Source organism: Trachemys scripta, chromosome 2 (genome assembly GCF_013100865.1).
Source record: "Trachemys scripta elegans isolate TJP31775 chromosome 2, CAS_Tse_1.0, whole genome shotgun sequence".
Classification (NCBI taxonomy): domain Eukaryota; kingdom Metazoa; phylum Chordata; order Testudines; family Emydidae; genus Trachemys; species Trachemys scripta.
Window position 1 is genome coordinate 67,407,502 of NC_048299.1, and position 21,832 is coordinate 67,429,333.

General features: G+C 40.1%; 1 protein-coding gene across 1 annotated transcript in view; it reads left to right on the forward strand.

The window, feature by feature from the left end:
• LOC117872386 (ubiquitin-conjugating enzyme E2 E2) overlaps positions 1 to 21,832 on the forward strand; it is a gene marked incomplete in the record, with an annotated part of 313,901 nt that overhangs the window by 197,623 nt on the left and 94,446 nt on the right.

Below are 21,832 nucleotides of genomic sequence, written 5' to 3' on the forward strand. Positions count from 1 at the left end.
TGTCCTGACAAATGTTTCCCTGATAGGTTGGGGTACGCACTTCCAAAACCTCACAACTCAGGACAAATGGAACTCTCAGGAGTCAATACTCCATGTCAAAATATTGGCACTCAGGGCAGTCCATTATGCTTGCCAATATTTCCTACCACACTTCAAGGACCACTCAATCAGAAAAATGCTGGACAACAGAACAGCGATGTGTTACATCAGTCAGCAAGGAGGATCAATAACTCAGTCCTTGTGTACTGAATCCATAAAACTATGCATGGGGTGCATATAACACCACACATAGATCTCAGCAGTTTATCTACTGGGACTACAGAACACAGAGGCGGATTCCCTCAGCAGACATTTCAGCACTGCCCATGAGTAGGAACTGAACCTTGCACAGTAACTTGAGTTCGTCAAGATGTGTGTCCCTATGGGTGCTCCTCCTTCCCCTCTGGGTTCGAGTCTCTTTCTTGTGACTTTCATGGGTGAGAAGGAACTGGAGTGGCTGCAGGTCTGCCCCTCCTTATATACCTTTGCATTGGGGCACAAGAGTGTCTAGGGCACAGGTGCAGATTTGTGGACACTGCTGACAAAAATTTCTTATGGAGACACATGGGCATGTGCATATCCTGATATGAAGCACCCATAAGGATGCACATCCTGAAGAACTCAAGTTATTGTACAAGGTATATAACTTCTCCTTTCCCATGTAAGAAATTGCCGTAGTCATCATGTGGATGTTCTATGGTTGTGAAGAAGAGGAGAAGTGGTCACAGCTACTGTGACATTGGATGCAGGTCAACCCCAAGACAATTTTTCTGTCTGCTATGGTCCAGGAAGAGTTTGGGAAGCTCTGAGCTAGTGACTTTCAGAATAGTTCCAGTATTTGCCAACTGTCACAATGTTTTCACTTGCCAGGGGATTTCAGCTAAGGCTGGAATTATTTTTTTAATTATTTTGCACTGTTTGTATTATCTACTCAGCTCAAGTCCTTCAGAGTTTTTACTATTTTTACAGTTTTATAGCTATGCCTAACACAAGGCTAATTCTTTATGGATCATAAATTTTATAAATCTTTCTTTTAGAACAAACTTTTTGTGAGACCAAGATTTCTGCTGTACAAGCCAGTGCCCACTATTCCCAGTTCAGCTGTGCCTATTCTACACTCTAATTTTAACACATAATGGAGCTCCAAACTCCGGGCTCATGATCAATTTTTCTCAGTGTTTATGGTGACTGTGACATTATAAACTGTACAGGAGTAATTTCAATATCTGGTTGGTTGATGCATGAAGTCAGAACTGATCTGGGATGGTGATATTGGTACGGAGACCCAGTGTTACTATCAGTCTGTTTTTCCTTTTGCTCATTTCTGTTATGATTATATCTTAATTTACTTTTGTTATTATTTTCTGTTTAATAACCTTACAATTTTTGCTTGAGTTGACTATAGACTAAATGACTATGACTGGGCAGTCGTCTTTTTGCTTGTAAGAAAGTGGAAATAGAAAAGAGGTGAAGTTTTTGAAAGGGTTAGGTATGCATTAAGAAATTTGTAATCTGAGGGATACTACTTAAATTAACACACTTTAAATCTGGTTTATACTACTTAGTGGTTTTGGTTGTGTGTGGTGTTTTTTTTTCTTTCTTTTTATATAATCTTATGTAACTGTTGTCATTAGAAAAATTTCCATAGCCAAAGGCAAAGTATTTCATTTAAAACTGAAAGAGCAAAGTAAATGAACTAATGCATATACACTAATAGTAGGGGCTTTTCAGCTGTGAGAGAGAGAAACAAGATCTCTTGGCCCTTGATCATAGAAGCATAGAATATCAGGGTTGGAAGGGACCTCAGGAGGTCATCTAGTCCAACCCCTTGCTAAAGCAGGACCAATCCCCTTTGATGGAGAAAAAGGACTGCAGTGGCAGTCTGAGGACTTTTGAAGATTTCTGAAGATAATCAGTTTAATTCTGAATAGTATGGTGAAATCTTTGCTGCCCATGCAAATCCTAATACATGGGCTTTATGCAGGTGACCTAGTTGGGGCTGGAGAGGATAGAATTATGTGTGTAGCATCTACACAGATTCTCTGCGCACTCCCCTATAACTAGGGTTGAAACTGGAAAAAAATAAGTGGTGGTGTTCTTCCAAGCACTGCCTATTCATGATGCCAAAATGAGATGTCACTCAGAATCAGTTATCAGGTCTTCATAATATAATTGCTTTAGGTCTAGTAGCTCATTTACTGAGGTCCCAGATAAATAGTATCAATAAATCATCTTCAGAGATATATAAGATGTATGAAGTCAAGTAAAAGTCACGCAGGTCATCATAGACTAATAAGTGACTATAAAAGATCCAGGGTAGTTATTAAGTTTCCAATCACATTACAGTTATAAACATACTGCTATCAGCAAAATAATGTTAATTAGGGGAATAGTCCATAAATGACACCACCCTCTTATCCAACATTTTTTCTCATTGTGTGAAATAAAAGGGAGTCAAGTGTCCAAACATTTGTTGAATGAGTCTGTTATTAACAGTTAACAAGTAATTTTTCCTATGGATATTTCTTCCCATGTCTCATGTTATAGAATTACAATTAGGCAATAAAAATATGCTTTGTGTCCTATTCCATATGCAAATGGCCTGTGTGCTACAATTATCCAGCTTTTTGTTATTTTCTAATTAAATGTTTAGAAATACAAAATACGCTGCCAATAAAAAAAAAAGGTATTTTCTTCTTTTGAAGATGGATAATGATGATTTGTCTCCAGTTAAACTGGAAGGGAATTAGCCTGGACAGGAATCTGGTTTCATTTGTTGGAAGACCCCAAGTACATCAAACTGCTTTTCAGAATGTGAAAAGCAGTTCATGAATCATCCAAAAGTTGGATGTTTTATAGTAACAATGTATCTTTTATAGGAATGGCTTCCATAACTGCTAGCTTGTGATGCTTTCTGTCAACTAGGAAAATGGAGGCCTATCTTTAAACATATGTATATATTATTATAACATTTTCAAATTTGTTATTTCCTCATTTACAGTGACAGTTTCTAGTTAGCTTCCAAGTTCTCAGAAGCCAATAAGATACTTTTTACTTGTGATTTGTTCAGTATATTTTATACCGCTTTTACAGTTGTGTAATTTCATGGGTTACAAGCAGAGTTACTCAGCATTTACCCTAATGTAACTCAGATCAAAATCTGTCTTATTCCCTGAAAAGACAATGGAGAAAGAATCAATAAGATTTTGAAATTTTAAAAGAAGCTTCCTATAGTAGGAAACACTCTGTTTTTAGAGACCTGTGACACTTTGGGAAAGCATTTCTGACAAACCAATTAATCTGTTCAGGTGATTTAGAATATTTTAGAAAAATCACTTAATTACTAACATAAGCTTCATTAATGAATTTAGTTTTTCTTGCTGCACATTGTTGTATCTTTGCTATTCTGTACTCTATTTCTGTTAAATGGTTCCATACATTGCAACATGGAGCTGCAACATGTTCCCAAACCCTGCCCAGAGCATGTCTGAACTTCAGTCGGAGAGAAATGTTCTATTTCCCTTTCCACTGTCAAATTTTATTTTCCAGAAACCTGAAAATGTGTATTTCACATTATTTGTTACGGTAGCATCTGAACTATTACATAAAGTTCAGCTTACCTTTGTTTACGAAGGATGTGCACAAGCTCAGAACTTTTTTTTTTTTAAAAGATTACAGTAATTCAAGGATTGAAGAATATGAAAGATGAAGAAAGAGACCTAGTCTAGAGAGAACTCAGTTGGGATGGAATGATGGGATCTGATCATAGTCTATAAATACTTTCAAGGTAATATAAATGAAGGAAGGGAATTATTCACAGTCTCTGAAAATAGTAAGAAAAAGATTAATAGCCTGAAGCTAAGGAAGTTTAAGCCAAATATTAACATACAGTTTTTAAATAGCCAGATCCTCAGCTGGTGTAAATCAGCCTAGCTCCATTAAAGTCAAGCTAAGGATCTAGCCCAGTAGGAGCGATTTTAAAGAAACCAGATGGTTCCAGTTTACCCTGATTGTGCCAGTTTTGAAGAGCAGTCCTGGCTGAATCTTTTGAGATTGGAATTTTGCCTAGTTTAAATAGCATTGGCTGGTTGGATATCTGGCTGATTCTCCTCACCTCCTGCTATGGGTCATTGCCCTTCCTACTGCAAATCTCTCTCTGGTGTCGTGCTATGGCATTCCCTCCCCACCCCCTTCTCTAAGCTATAATGCTGTACTCTGGTCAAGCCCAGTTACCTTAGTGCTAGAACTTATGCAATGGAGTCCCTAACATACAAGTGGCACTTCACTCAGAAAAATGATAAAATCAAATCAGAGTAAAGTAAATTAACCTTCATCTCAGATCTCTGTCATTCACAGCTGTTAATTTAATATAAAAGTCATCACAGATAAAAGATCTACATGGGGAAAACTTCTCTAGTACACATTCTGATACAGAGCTATAAAACAGCAGCAGCAGTACAACTTTATTGAACAACCTGTCAGCCACCGTAGAGTCCTGGGAAATAAATGATTGCATGTAGACTAAAGCAAGTTACAGTATACCTCCTACAGTGTTGACCTAGAGTAGTCACTGCCTAATATACTACATATCTACTTCACTCTTGACAGCTTCTGCTTCATTGAGGTATGTTGTGCTGCCACAGGGAGTCTAGGGCATGATCTGTGAAGCACCACAATGCCTTGGATTAGTACAGCCAATTTCTTAGAGGTGGAGTCTCAAGAGGACCGAGTGAGAGATGGGCCGATGGGACATCAGTCATCATTAAGGTAGGAAGGGAGGCACCACTGCAAGGGAAGGAGTAGAAGAATGTTCAGGGTGGGAATCGAGTGGAGGAAAGATTGAACTACAGTGGATTGAAAGGTGTGGAGAGGTGACCTGGCATTCTTCTGACTTATCCTGTAAAAATGATAACAAAATAAGACAAGTAAAACTCATCTGTGAATGAGAGACACCATACTATGCTACTGGATTAGTTCTTACTCAGAGGGAAAAGTGCCATCTATTGAATCACCATGTCTTCTTCCTGTACAACAGGAGCGGGGAATCTTTTTTTGATCATGGGCCATTGACCCATCAAAAAAATCAATTGTGGGCCACACACAAGTAAAAAGCAACTTAATTTAGTTTTGTTATTTTTAGAGAGAGAAATATAAAATGTTGAAATACCCACTTTTTAAGTGGTCAGATAGCAGTTTCTCACACTACAACCCGAACAACACCGTAGGCGCGCGCACACAGTTTGGGGACGCTACTGACTATTCCACACTAGAGCGCCAGAATCACGCGCAGGCCGAGGACGAGGCACGTGCTGCCGGGATCCAGCGCCAGCCGTTGTGAAGTCATAATGCAGTACAGTGGCTGGAGGCTCCACCTTGCCCCAGCGTTGCTGTTACAGCCACTGCCCGCAGCTCACCTCCCTCCTCATCCCCGCTGCTGACTCCGCCCCCCCATAGGCTACTGTCATAGGTTCATATTTTTAGAAATACTTGCCATGGGCCAGATGTAATTAAGCAACGAGCTGGATTTGGCATGCGCGGGCTGTAGGTTCCCCACCCTGCTGTACAACCTAAATTTTATCTGGAGGTCTCCAATTTAAATTCTTTCCAACCTCAACTTTGCTTAGTTAGCAAGATGATGTGATCACAGCCTGTGGTGGCATTGTTGCAGACTGGGTCATGGATATCATTGATGGGGCATTTGTCAATATTTTACAGAGTGACAGAGGTGTTGCAACATAAGACAAGTTTGCAGAAGGAGGGGGACCTCAGACAAAAAATGAAAGAGAGTTGCAGCTGTAATGAGGGGAATATTACCAGAAAACCAAAAAGTTGGTGGAATAGAGAACACAACCCAAGTGGTTGTACTTACACATATTTAGAATGGATTGTGTAACAAAAGGAAATACAGCTAGTTCAAACCATGAGTGAAATTGATAGAAGTTCCATACCATGAGCAGAAGTAAGAAACCAATAGTTATATCCACCATCTGCTGTATTAGAGAACATTGCCAGCACTCTCCAGTTCCCTCCGTGCAAGGCTTTCATACAGTGTAATTTCTTACAGTCACTCAATTTCTTAAAGAATTAAATTCTGATTTATAATAGTGTACATTTGTTATTAATAAAAATAAGTTTGAAAGATTTATGGAGAGATTGAGTGGGAAGAGTGCAACTGGCTTTTTGTTTTATCTTTTATTAATATTCTTTTATAATCTTTTATTAATACTGTATCATTTTATTAGATTATTGAATGTACTGTTTTTATTTAATCTTTTATAAATTTCACCTCCAAAATATCATCCACAGCATAAAACAGTCTTGTATTCCACAAGTATCATAGAATCATAGAATATCAGAGTTGGAAGGGACCTCAAGAGGTCATCTAGTCCAACCCCCTGCTCAAAGCAGGACCAATTCCCAGCTAAATCATCCCAGCCAGGGCTTTGTCAAGCCGGGCCTTAAAAACCTCCAAGGAAGGAGACTCCACCACCTCCCTAGGTAACGCATTCCAGTGTTTCACCACCCTCCTAGTGAAATAGTTTTTCCTGATATCCAACCTGGACCTCCCCCACTGCAACTTGAGACCATTGTTCCTTGTTCTGTCATCTGCCACCACTGAGAACAGCCGAGCTCCATCCTCTTTGGAACCCCCCTTCAGGTAGTTGAAGGCTGCTATCAAATCCCCCCTCATTCTTCTCTTCTGGAGACTAAACAATCCCAGTTCCCTCAGCCTCTCCTCATAAGTCATGTGCTCCAGACCCCTAATCATTTTTGTTGCCCTCCGCTGGACTCTTTCCAATTTTTCCACATCCTTCTTGTAGTGTGGGGCCCAAAACTGGACACAGTATTCCAGATGAGGCCTCACCAATGTCGAATAAAGGGGAACGATCACGTTCCTCGATCTGCTGGCAATGCCCCTACTTATACAGCCCAAAATGCCGTTAGCCTTCTTGGCAACAAGAGCACACTGTTGACTCATATCCAGCTTCTCGTCCACTGTGACCCCTAGGTCCTTTTCAGCAGAACTGCTACCTAGCCATTCGGTCCCTAGTCTGTAGCAGTGCATGGGATTCTTCCGTCCTAAGTGCAGGACTCTGCACTTGTCCTTGTTGAACCTCATCAGGTTTTTTTCTGCCCAATCCTCTAATTTGTCTAGGTCCCTCTGTATCCGATCCCTACCCTCTAGTGTATCTACCACGCCTCCTAGTTTAGTGTCATCTGCAAACTTGCTGAGAGTGCAGTCCACACCATTCTCCAGATCATTAATAAAGATATTAAACAAAACCGGCCCCAGGACCGACCCTTGGGGCACTCCACTTGAAACCGGCTGCCAACTAGACATGGAGCCATTGATCACTACCCGTTGAGCCCGACGATCTAGCCAGCTTTCTATCCACCTTACAGTCCATTCATCCAGCCCATACTTCTTTAACTTGGTGGCAAGAATACTGTGGGAGACAGTATCAAAAGCTTTGCTAAAGTCAAGAAATAACACATCCACTGCTTTCCCCTCATCCACAGAGCCAGTTATCTCATCATAGAAGGCAATTAGGTTAGTCAGGCACGACTTCCCCTTCGTGAATCCATGCTGACTGTTCCTGATCACTTTCCTCTCCTCTAAATGTTTCATAATTGATTCCTTGAGGACCTGCTCCATAATTTTTCCAGGGACTGAGGTGAGGCTGACTGGCCTGTAGTTCCCCGGATCCTCCTTCTTCCCTTTTTTAAAGATGGGCACTACATTAGCCTTTTTCCAGTCATCTGGGACCTCCCCCAATCGCCATGAGTTTTCAAAAATAATGGCTAATGGCTCTGCAATCTCACCCGCCAATTCCTTTAGCACCCTCGGATGCAGCGCATCCGGCCCCATGGACTTGTGCACGTCCAGTTTTTCTAAATAGTCCCGAACCACTTCTTTCTCCACAGAGGGCGTATCAATGTGAACTGTATCAATGTGAACTGAGCAACTGTCGCCTCTCCAGCTCTTCTCCCCCTATGCTGTCCTTTCCCATCTCACTTTACTGGAGGAAAGTGGGGGAGAACAAACAGACAAACAAAGAAACTCTAATAGTTTGAAAAGCAGTGAAATTGGTTTAGGTTCTAGTTCAAATGCTGATGCTTAGATTAAAGCTATATCACTGATTGTACAGGGTGATTTTAGGAAAAACGAATCTGTTTGATTACTTCTAAATCCCTTTCACTGCCATTCGCTTACTGTGTTTTAAGACTTCTAGGTGGAGAGAAAAAAATCTCATAAAAAGAGAGAATCTTACAAAAACAAGGGTTAAAATTTCTAAAGCTAACCTGGGGATTTAGCCACTCCCCTAGTCAGCTTTGAAGATCTAAGCCAGTATTTCTTAACTGTTTTTCAGCCTGTATGAAAACGCTAAACCTTGGCCTGATGATATAGTGACAGTTTTCTGCATTGCTTTGTCAGTCACCTGAGTTCAAGGCCCTATTCTCTTACTCCCCAAGCCATGAGTAATTTAAAGAAAGCATTCTTCACTTGGTGAAAGGCTTGGCGGATTGCACAATAGCAGTCCCTCTGGTAAATTATAGCACCTGAGACCATTTGCATTCCCATTAAGATCAATAGGAAGTCCAGTGAGGTTCAGACCCTTGAAATTAATAGTTTTGTTATTGGCCTTAATGGTAGCTGGATTACACCCATAAAGAACAGGTTTTATAGGCTCTAAAAGGATTCTTATCCAGTACTTGTCAATCAGAAAGATTGAGCTTGTTGCAGTCACTAATTCATGTGACTAAAGGGTGGAGAGGGAGTATTAGGGTATCCTCTGTGTACTAAAAGTGATGCAGGGACTCCCTCCTTTTTATGTTCCTCTTTTTCTGTGAAGAATAGTAGGGTTTTTCTTGTGATACATTAATGTAAGGGCCACTTCTTTTGGTACCAAAATTTTCCTGAAAGGAAGGAAAATCATAGGCAACTTTCCTGGAGGATTCCTTTTTCTGTGCTTTTTATTTTAAAAAGTGTTGCTTAGGTCCTTATCAGTCTCGAACAAAACAGAGTACATCCCAGCACTAGCACGAATGTGCCCATTGTGCACATGCGCACAGTATAATCAGTTCAGAGTCTACCAGACATATGAGCCCCAACACCAAAACACAGCTGGACATGGGGCAGTGGTTGGGATAGTGGAAGAATACAGGTATATGTGGCTTAGGAAAGAAGTGGGTGCCGGAAGATGGTTATCATCTGTGGATGTGTAAAACTAAAGACCAGTTTAACAGGAAACCTCAGACACTGTTAATAGTGTTCTTGATTATATTCCGCTAGTGCTGGTAATGACATGACATAATCACTGTTATTAACAGAAAGAGTTCTGAAAATATGGCAGCTTTACTCTGCCAAATAGTATCCAGTTAGAGTCTGATGCAAAGTCCACTGAAATCAGTGGGAGTCTTTCTTTTGACTTCAGTGGGCTTTTAAAATCAGGCCTATAAGGAGCACAAATATATTTTAAGGAGGGGACTGCACATAGGTCTCCAGAGCACACTATGAGCATGGAGTCTGTCTCACAGGCAGAAATTCTGATTTATCATACTGTAATTAGTGCTTCCAAGCCACTTGGGGAGTCTGGGTGCAAAGTATTATTTTCATGATGTCACCGTGCTCAGGCATATGAAGAGGAAGCGGAAACAATGGCCAGAACATAAATGAACAGCTTCCATCATCACAGTTTCATGCAAAATGTAACAAGTTTGGATCATTAGAGATTTTGTGATTTAAAAGTTATTTATAGACTACCATTTTTAATTACTTCACTGATGGAAATGTAACAAGAACTTCAACTTTATGAAGTTCCACAAGTTAGCGTGACAGAAAATATATAAAATGATGAGATGGTGGGAAAGGAGAAACTTTTCAAACTGTTTTCAATATGAAATGGGAAAAGTGAAATGATACTGTGTGTTTTCATAGGAGTTCTTTTGCTATTATTTGTTTTACACCAAGTAAAATCTTAAATGTTGTACCTATTCAATTTTCTAATATAGGAAAATAATTTTGTTCAAATATATTATGGACATACAGGTTTCAGACAGTCCCCAACTGATTTTCACTGCCTGCTGGTATTAGATTGGACAAAATAGCATTGCTAGTTGAGTGGGAGTTAATGCTTTTGAAAGCAGCTAATACACTTAAATACAGTGTATTAACAGTGGGCGTTCTGCTTATTTTTATAGCAAGCTTTAGCACTGTGCAATTTTCCTGCAACATGTTAACAATAATCCACTTCATGCTGGCACTTAAATATTTATTGAACATTACAGTGGAAAAGTTATGGGAAAAGATAGATAAAGAAAACAAATTACATCTCAGTGTGTCAGAAAGCACTGAAGAGGATTGTGGCTTCTCTTAAAGTTTAGTAATATGAAATATAATTTCAACATCAGCTGCAGTTGTTCTCCAGAACAAACAAGGACTCTGTTTGGAACAGAGTTAGATACAAATTACACATTTTTCCTCACCTTTACTAAACAGTGTGTGTGTGTTATGAGAACAAATTCACAACACCAGGAAGGTATGCTACTGTCTCTTGGCTAATACCCCACTGAATACAGAAAGCAGTAGCTAGTCATAAAACCTAGAGGGCCAAGTTGTGGCTTTAAGGCATTGGTCTACATTGAGGGCAGCACACAGCTGTACAATCCCTCCTCAAGCTCCCTGGAGCACCCATACCTCCCTTCTACATCTACTCTGTAGGCCAGTGCACAGCAGAGGGAGGTGGGCATGGCCTTTAACAAGTGCCAACTTTAATTTTTCTGGGTGGGTGCTACTGCCCACTCTCTGCCCCGAGGCACTGTCCCCACTCTGCCCCCTCCCTCAGCGCTTCCACCCACCGCTGAACAGCTGATCGGCAGGAGCCACCAAGCAGCTGATGGATGGGTGGGTGAGTGGTGGGTGCTGAGCACCCACTTTTTTTTTCCTTGGATGCTCGAGCCCCAGAGTGCCCACGGAGTCACACCTATGCTTCTCATCATCCCACTCTTTTCAGGGTGATGTGTATATTCACCAATGTATAGATGGACAATTCTCTGTGCTAATTTTGCATGCGCAATTAACTTCTCGTGCCTGCACACGCACACTTTGTAGGTCATATGTGCTAAGTAATAAGATGGAATTTTTTTTAAAACTCTTTTGAAAAATGTCATCTTAAATGCCAGTATCTTGATAAGTTTCAGTAGGGAGTGAATTTTTATGGTCTGAGAAAGCTGTGAAATGCTGGTACAGCTTTGCTATAATTCCAGACGTGTAAACAGCATCTTTCATACACATGTCCCCATGTACCCAATACATTAATAATCTTCTATGAAAAATGTTCTACAAATTATTACAATACAAATGAACAAATGCAAATAAACTATGCAAATACAATAAGGCAGTGGTGAAGTGACAGACGGCTCAGGAATTGTTTGTTTCATTGTGAAAAAAAACATCATGACCATGGACATAGACCATTGATCATGACAATAGATCAGAGGGGAGACCAAGGGGACAACATGAAAGAAGATGTCACTGCTCACTGTGGCAAAAGCTATTATTAACAAAATATTTAAATAAAATTAAATAAAATATACACCAAGAGAATTTTACATTCATGAATAGCATGATGCAAGGTTGAGGCAATTACTATATGGGCCTGATTTTAACAGATGCCAATCATCACCCATAGCTCTTGATTTCAGCGGAAGTTGTGGGTATTCAACACTTTTGAAAACCAAGGCCCTTTACAGGTAGTTCAGGCAAAACTCTTTTTGAAGGGGAGTCCCATTAAACTCACAGGGGAGATTTTTCTAAATAAAGACTATAAGATTGGACAGTATTTCAACTTCATGTTCAGTAACATATGGTCAATATAGAACAGAATTCTTCAACCAACCATAATTTGGCCTCTTAGTATGACTGTCTGGACTCTATATAATCCATTGTAATTAATGAAACATCACAATTATCACTACGATTTTTAAGTAGTTATTCTGATCATGTCATTCTTTCCAGTGTGCATGTTGTATTGTAAAGCACACTTAGAAACAGTCATTGCATGATGTGTCTTCAGTTTCATGATTTATACTTTGCACATTTCTTTTCACACTATACTTTATTTTTTGCAATCTAGACACCCTTGCTAAACTGTGTGTACAGTATTTTCATACATTATCAATGTACAGGACTCTGCAAAACAAATATCTGCCTCTTACATGATTAACAGAATTTCTACAGGGCAGTGTCATAGGACTAGATGTTCACATAAGCTGCCTTATCCATTTTGCGTCAGCCTGAGCACTCACAACTTCGGTATAAAACTGCCATTTAGAAAATGATCAAATGGCTATTACATCTTTGTTCTCATTTGAATAGAGCAGCACAGCTGGCTCTCACAGATCATCCCATTTTTATTTATATAGTAGAAACAATTCCTTCTGGTGCTGAAAATTTAGTTCTGACTTGAGCACACTCTCTAGGCGGAAATGACTACACAAGATGTAAAGCAGTGACGAATTAGACCTTGATCATTTCCTCTGCCCCTAATTTTTCATGGACCCTTGAAAGATTAATAGTCAAACATCTGCAACTCTTCATTAATTTGTATTTATTTAATGATTTTACACATCAGTTGCCCCTTGGACACATGACAAAACATACAGTAGAAAGCACAAACAAATCGGGAACTAATTAAATATCATGCTTATGCAACTTCCTCACAAAACTTAAAAAGAAGCACAGAGTCCTGAAAGATGAAGACATGAACACGTTTTGAGAAACTAATAAAATATAAGAATAATTGATAATATATACTTTAAAAGGACTACAGTTGAACCCCGATTATCTGATCTAATTGGGATAGGGCCAGATCAGATAACTACAAATCAAAATAAACCAGAGAATGGGTGGCGGAGCCCCAGCTGCTATCATTCCCACATGGCTGATGGTTCGGTTAATATAGAAAGCTGGACAATGGAGGCTTGGTTAAACAGGGTTCTACGGTAGTTCACAAACATATTCCTGGAAAAGAGATGTAAACTGACCAAGGCCAAGTCTACACTACAAGTGTTTTGCCAGTGCTATAATGCTGTAGCTAGACCAGCAGAGCTCCCTATGGTAGACCCAGCTTATGCTAACAGAAGGAATTTTTCTGTCAACATAATACCACCACCTATCCAAATCAGCATAATGATACCACCTTCCCAAATGGTATTAGCTATGTAGACAGAAGCAATCACATGTTGGTCTAACTGCATCTACACTGGGGGATTGCTTGCATAGCTCTGTCAGCTGGGGTGGTGTTTTTTTCATACTCCTGACTGACATAGCTATGCAGGCAAAATTTCGTAGTGTAGATACGTAGACGCGCTTAAGGTAAAATAGAGAGACTGTGTGAATCTGCCTGTCTCAAAACATTCTTTAAGTGAGTTCATAGATTAAAAGATGCATTTAAGAGTTTTGGCCACGTTTGAGAGGCCATCCAGTCAACCTGATGGCAATTCCCTGTCTCTTTGTCAGTATGTACTACAATAACTTTTAAACACCACATATGATTTATTCCAAAATTTCAGGAAACGTTCTAGGCATCAGTGGGCAGAACCGTACTGATTTGGGGAAAAATCTGAAAACTGAACGGTGGGAAATGGGGGACATATAAAGACCCTTTTCTCATTAGCAGAGTTGCAACTTCACGGACCTCTGCAATTGTCTGTAAATCAAGGAACCAGTTGATGGCACCCATTAACACCGTCCAACATAATACCCTTAATTCACCTCTACCCCTCCTCCCAAAAGAGTTTAGCATGTTGACACCTTGAATGGCTTATCTCCAAGACAGAAAGAAGACTAATAATAATGAGGGAAGGAAGGAGTGTGTGCGCACAGCTGTGGGAGGGGGAATAGGAGACTCCAGTATGGGAGGACAGGGGGAATGGGGATGCACACAGAGCACACCTGGCATAGGGGCAAAGAATAGGGGACCCTGGCATGGGAGGCCCAGGCATGGGAGGCCCACACAGAAAATTCCACATGGGGGAAAGTTGGGATTGGGAAGATGGGAGCACACAGAGCTGCAAGCATGGGGGATGTTGCAGGGAGTCCCTCAAATAGAGTGGGATGGGAGACTAACTCACAGAGAGTTGGGGATGGTAGGGGGGAATGGAAAAATGCAAGGAGCCCTTGGTATGTACAATGTGTTCTGTTTACAGAAGCTACTGTAATTATTGGGGATGCTCAATGCTAGACTACATCAAATCCCCAGGGTGCCACTAGTGTGTTAGTTGTGCCATAACTTGGAAACAAGCCCTCTGGGTGATTCAGTACATAGGCCTCTTAGGCACTAGCTCTGGTGGGTCTCAATAACCACATGGACACATAGCTAAATAAAAGGGTATTTTACTAGGACTGGCAAGAAAGGGAAAGGCTGCAGATTCCCTAGGTTACAGAGGCGTAAACAGTTACAGTTCAAAGTGAGCAATAACAGTTCTTACTTAGGTCCCTGGGGCAGGCCAGTCAAGAGTTGGGGCTCTTCAGGCCTAGGGCTTAGGATGCCCTCTCCGATAAACTCTGTTCCAAACAAATCAAAGCTTGTAGGTTTTCAGGCCAGGATCAGTTACTGTCTCTCACTGGAGCCCATCTTATTTCACTGGGGCTCCTTGCCCAGCCTTTGCTGCTTCCTTCTAAGTCCCACACAAACCCACATCCAGCTGTAATGTCCAGCAGTCACAGCTTGTTGCACGCGCAGCTCTGCACATGGTTCCTGGGGGTTGCTCCCTGTGTCCAGCTTCTGCTGGCTCACCATACAGCCAGGACCTTTCATCTTAGCTAGCCAGAGGAAAGAGAAGGAGTTGTAGAGAGGGGGTTGATGGGAATTGTAGTCTCCTGCTTAGCAGATTCGTCACACTACAAAGTGTAGAATCTCCTGCTAAGTGAATGGTACTACAATGGTTTCTTTAAGAATCTAAACTGTCCTCTAATTACTGAATTTTATACGATTTAGCACGATCACCTTCTTTTGTCCATTTATAGACTGTTTATGATGTTGTGAAGGCCAAGACTATAACAGAGTTCAAGAAAGAACTACATACATTCATGGAGGATAGGTCCATCCATGGCTATTAGCCAAGATGGGCAGGGCTGGTGCCTCTAGCCTCTGTTTACCAGAAGCTGGGAATGGGTTACAGGGGATGGATCACTTGTTCTGTTCATTCCCTCTGAAGCACCTGGCATTGGTCACTGTCAGTAGAGAGGATACTGGGCTAGATGGACCTTTGGTCTGACCCAGTATGGCCATTCTTATGTATGATTAAATCAAATTGGATTCACCTATCTTTAAACAAACCTCTCTTTCCCATCAGTACATTTTCTGGATTATCTATGATGATTAGACAGGATCCACTGATTTGGGGAATAATTAATTTATGTTTCAGTTTGTTTAGAGAAGAGTATCCCTTTAGGAAGTGGGTCTCACTTATACTGAATGATATGATACATAGCTTCCAAATAGGAGGTGCTATAGTATGATTATATATAGGAACTTTGAGTATTCTACTTTCAGGAAGTGCTTGAAGAGAGAAAACAGCACATGTGGAGGAAGGAATAAAGCTTGAATGTTTCGCTTTCTTGGCTCTCTCTCATTGTGTGCTTGAACACCGAATCTGTAATATTTGTAGGAAGCTCTGAACAAGGGAGCTACAACAGAAGAGATTAGGAGTACTTGTGGCACCTTAGAGACTAGCAAATTTATTAGAGCATAAGCTTTCGTGGACTACAGCCCACTTCTTCGGATGCATATAGAGTGGAATAAATATTGAGGAGATGTATATACACACATACAGAGAGCATAAACAGGTGGGAGTTGTCTTACCAACTCTGAGAGGTCAATTAAGTAAGAGAAAAAAAACTTTTGAAGTGATAATCAAGATAGCCCAGTACAGACAGTTTGATAAGAAGTGTGAGAATACTTACAAGGGGAGATAGATTCAATGTTTGTAATGGCTCAGCCATTCCCAGTTCTTATTCAATCCTGAGTTGATTGTATCTAATTTGCATATCAATTCCAGCTCAGCAGTCTCTCGTTGGAGTCTGTTTTTGAAGTTTTTCTGTTGTAATATAGCCACCCGCAGGTCTGTCATTGAATGGCCAGACAGGTTAAAGTGTTCTCCCACTGGTTTTTGAGTATTATGATTCCTGATGTCAGATTTGTGTCCATTAATTCTTTTGCGTAGAGACTGTCCAGTTTGGCCAATGTACATGGCAGAGGGGCATTGCTGGCACATGATGGCATATATCACATTGGTAGATGTGCATGTGAACGAGCCCGTGATGGTATGGCTGATGTGATTAGGTCCTATGATGATGTCACTTGAATAGATATGTGGACAGAGTTGGCATCGGGCTTTGTTACAAGGATAGGGTCCTGGGTCAGTGGTTTTGTTCAGTGATGTGTGGTTGCTGGTGAGTATTTGCTTTAGGTTGGGGGGTTGTCTGTAAGCGAGGACAGGTCTGTCTCCCAAGATCTGTGAGAGTAAAGGATCATCTTTCAGGATAGGTTGTAGATCTCTGACGATGCGCTGGAGATAAATAACAGAACACCACTAGCTGTCACCTTCAGCCCCCAACTAAAACCTCTCCATATGCCATCATGTGCCAGCAATGCCCCTCTGCCATGTACATTGGCCAAACTGGACAGTCTCTACGCAAAAGAATTAATGGACACAAATCTGACATCAGGAATCATAATACTCAAAAACCAGTGGGAGAACACTTTAACCTGTCTGGCCATTCAATGACAGACCTGCGGGTGGCTATATTACAACAGAAAAACTTCAAAAACAGACTCCAACGAGAGACTGCTGAACTGGAATTGATATGCAAACTAGATACAATCAACTCAGGATTGAATAAGGACTGGGAATGGCTGAGCCATTACAAACATTGAATCTATCTCCCCTTGTAAGTATTCTCACACTTCTTATCAAACTGTCTGTACTGGGCTATCTTGATTATCACTTCAAAAGTTTTTTTTCTCTTACTTAATTGACCTCTCAGAGTTGGCAAGACAACTCCCACCTGTTTATGCTCTCTGTATGTGTGTATATATATCTCCTCAATATTTATTCCACTCTATATGCATCCGAAGAAGTGGGCTGTAGTCCACGAAAGCTTATGCTCTAATAAATCTGTTAGTCTCTAAGGTTCCACAAGTACTCCTGTTCTTTTTGCGGATATAGACTAACACAGCTGCTACTCTGAAACCTAATAGAAGAGATTGTAACTGAATCAGCATGTTGTTTCTTTGCCTGTTTTTGTTATTTTCTTTGGAGAATAAATTATTTATTGTTAATAACTTTGCTTATCTCTTGCTTGTCTGCATTAAAATATTTGTACCACTTTTATACCAATACATATATTTAAAGCATTACAATGGCCCTAGTGTGAATGCAGTTATATTGTTATATAGGTGCTTCCTGTACAGGAATAAGTATACTGGTGTAAGTCACCTTTATATCCATATAACTACATCTACCCTAGAGCTTGTACCGGTATAACTATTTAAGTAAAAAAAGCACACCCTAACTGAAATAATTGTACTGATAAAACTTTCAAGTAAAGACCAGGCTTAAGTCATGGATCCTTCAAAGTGATGGCAAGAACCTTTGTGAAAAATAGGTCCCATCCCAGAACTTATAACATGAAAAACAATGAAAAATTGGCCTACTTGATCTTTGTTCCTCCAGATTATGGAATAGAAACCCAAATGCATCAGAGCAGTGCTTGGCACACCTGGGTGTGTCATATCCAGGCTTTTCCCTCCTTTCTCTCTCCACATCCCCACGATCCTGGGGACTACCGAGAGCCAAATTGGCTCCTATCATAGAAACCTCAGGTCTTCGCCAACTTTTACTAGCAGATTACCCACCCCAAAAGGCCATTATGCCAGCCAACATTGCCCTCTTACTGCTAACACACCATGGGTACCAGGAGAGGCTGGTGGAAATGAGCTATGCCAGCTCATGGTCTCCCATTTGATAGAAGAATCCTCAACTACTCTCTTAAGGAAACTTTAAGTGCCCTTTGTATAGTTGGGACAGCAGAAAGGGCTCTTTATTATGGGCATGGATCTGGCCCTATAATTGTAGTATTGAGAGATAAAGTTGCTTGGCACTCAACGCTTCAACTCATGCATAAAACACCATTGTATGCCTGTATTATTATTAAGAAAATCAGGCTCAGCTTTCTCTTTCAACTTGACAGTATATCAAAGAAGCAAACAAATATACACACTGTTTCTCTTCAGATTATTATCTTTGAGTTATTATTGTATTCTGTGAGTCTGTTGTTTGATATGATGATAGTCAAATGGTAAGATTGCTGTTATTACAGGGAATTTACAGCCTCTGTATTTGATCTGTCAGATCTTCCTTTGGATAAACGTGGCCTGTTTGTTATACAATTATCTAAAACTTTAGTCTGCAAATTAGAAAATGTTTAGCTACTATTTTCTTTTCATTTATTTTACCCCACACATTCCTTGGGATTGTACCTTCTAACCTTGTAAAGGTGGTACTCCCAATTCAAAGTGCTAGAGGCATTAGCAGCTACTGTGACTACGGGCATTCCTGCTGTCTTTTATAAAATTTTAAAAACATTAATATTTCTTAATTGTGGATCTCAATCATCTCAAGTTGCACAAAGAGGATGGAAGTTGCACAAACAAACAGTTTTTATTTTTTATTTTTTTTTTTGGTACTGTATTTACAAAATTCCATTAGCATGTCTGAATTCTTAGGCATCTGTTTTTGCAAGGTGTTAAATTAATGGTGAGATGCTGTGCACACATGGATTAGCACCTCCTTTGAAAATGTATTGCATGCCTAATTATTTGTCTTTTAATTCACGTTTTAGTCTTACTATAAATTTAACAGTGTAGCCAAACCAAGTCCATGTGTTTATTGAAATACTGAGTTAATTACTAAATTGAAGGAGAGAGAGAAAAGCAGAAAACCATCATAAACAAATACATTGGATCTATTTAAAATAAAAGCTAAATAAAGCTAAGAAGAAGATTTATGGTAGTTTTTATAAAGTAGTGAAGATGTAGCTAGTACATTAATTTACCACTATTTGCCTTAGCCCTCTCCCAGTATTCAGTATGCAGAAAAGATTTTTTGTACATGGGGGGGTGTGGCTCCCCTGAACCTCTCCCTGACATTTAAAAGCATAGTTAGTCTTTAAATTGTAGCTAAACCTACGAAAGTTGCTTATTGTCTGTCCAGTCGACAATCTGATTTATTGAAACAATCACTTGAAACTTGAGCCACCTAAAGGCTATTCAAAGCTTCTTGCTGCTGCTGAACACAATAGTTAGAATGCTAACGAAAGGAAAAGGCTAAGCTGAATTAGGCGTTTTTGTTACTGGGCTCCAATCCATGGCTGCTGGGGTTTCTAAGCCAACTTTCAAATCACTGAAGCCATTTGACCTGGTGTTGTGTCAGTGGGAGCATCAACTGAAAACTAATATCCACTCCTCAGTTGCCAGGCAGTTGACATGGCTGTCACAGAATTATAACCATTGGAATACCATATATTTAGAGGTCACAGAAACTACAAAGCAAATGTGATGTGTGAAGGATTTGCTGCCCCTCTGTATTAGTCCTTGTAACATGCCTGGCATCTCTGAGCAGTTGGACAAATTGTTATGTGAGGTCTAAGAGCGCACGTGTTGTGAAAGGAGTCAGCTAATTTAGTTCCAATTAACACATGGCCCACACAGCTACGAAATGCTATTTATTTTATTTTATTGAAGTGGCAATTTATTAAATTGCTTGAAACAATAATTTGGTGAAATTCTATAATGCCTCCTTACAAAAGACAGATTATTAATCATGTTGCACTTGAAATATGTAGCCATTTAAAAAAAAAAACCCTCTTAAAACAGTAAAAATAAAATTGCCACAGGGGCTGTGCTTAAAGAAAACAAAAACGCAGCTCTGTCAACACTGTTCAATTTATAATATTTTGGAAAGCGAGGGGGGTGGAAAACATATTGTTATGGTTCACGCTTAATCTGAAGTTCTTCTAATTAGCTAAGAAGGGAGATGGAGAATGGTTCTGTTTAAGAAATTGCTACTGCTCCCAGGAAATCGTCATAAGATGAGTAGAAAATGATTGGCTCACTTGGCATAAATTAGTTGATGTCTTTTAACATATGATACACTGCAAACACTAAGCAATAAGAAGGACAATGAGACACCTTATGACCTGAGGCATTTTTTTTTTTTTAAGACTGGAGAATAATTGAGGTATAATTAGAGAACTTTCTAGGATCTGGATCTATTTAATTGCTTTCACCACAGTTATTGAAAGGATTGAATTGGGTTTTTCAAAAATGACACAAGTATTTTGCTCTCATTCTTCTATTTTTTTTAAATGTATTACATTTTACAGAAGAAAATTATAAATATAATCAAGGCAAGACTGGTTGATATATCAATTTGGTATTTAAATAATTAAAAAATAATCCACCTCTTGAACAGGCCAATAAATTATGTTTTGACTTTCTGTGAAGCATCATTCCACTTTACATAATATTTGAATTTTAAAATACTATGTTGTTATGCAAAGTGTGTGCAAATAATGTCACTACATATTTCATTTTTTAAAATCCCTGGATCAGAAACATTAAACATTTTTATCCAAGCCCCAAACCTGTATTATGAAAGGGGAACTTCTAATGAAAGGTTTTTCTTAAAAATAGAATACAGGATTAACCTTATTGTATCAGTATTTGTATTGAACCTGTACTTTGCCAAATGAGAAAACGGGGGGAAATGCTGTGAGTTCTGCAGGCTCATTACTGGGTGTCATCTGGTACCAATGGTCAAAGTATGACTTTTCCTGATTTCCCTGTGCAAACGATTTTTTATAGGTCAAAAATATTTTGCTCTCTTTTTCTTATGTAATTTATCTAATTACATGGCCCCAATCACTGTGTTGTCTGAACACCATACAAACATTAATGAATGTATCCTCACAGTATTTTAATGAGATAGGGAAGTATTATTTATCCCTGTTTCGCAGATGGGGAACTGAGACGCAGATGAATTAACTTGATTGTTCTGTGCACTGACCCAGAAAATCTGTAGCAGAGCCAGGAACTGAACCCAGATCTCCTGATGACCAGGTCAAACTGCCTTTACCAGAAACCAGGGAGCCTATTATGAATGTGCCGCCTTGAGTAGGTTACCCAGGAGCGGCACCAGGGTTTTTGGCGCCCTAGGTGGGGGTCCTTCCGCGCTCCCAGTCGTCGTCGTCAATTCTGTGGCGGGGGGGTCCTTCCGCGCTCCCGGTCTTCGGGGCACCTCGGCGGCGGGTCCCGGAGCGAGTGAAGGACCTGCCGCAGAATTGCCGCGAAAGGACCCCCTGCCACCGAATTGCCGCCGAGGGCAGCAAAATGCCGCCCCCCCAAATCCTGGTGCCCTATGGAAGTGCCGGCCCTGAGGTTATCCCCAACTAAATTACTATTATTAAAAGTATCCATTTCCTCTTGACACATGAAGCTTTGGTTGGTATTCACCAGTATTTCTGAAAACTCTTATTTAAATCTTTGGCAATGGAGCATACAGATTTCCCAGCATTAATATACTTTCTGGAAAGAAGGATTCCCTTGCTTCATTCAGCACTGACCACTGAAGATGGTAAAGGAGCAATGTTGCTGGGCTCCGAATGTAGTGCTGTTCAGTTGTTCGAGGGAGAAAAGAAGACTTTGTGTTAGGAAAAATAAAATGA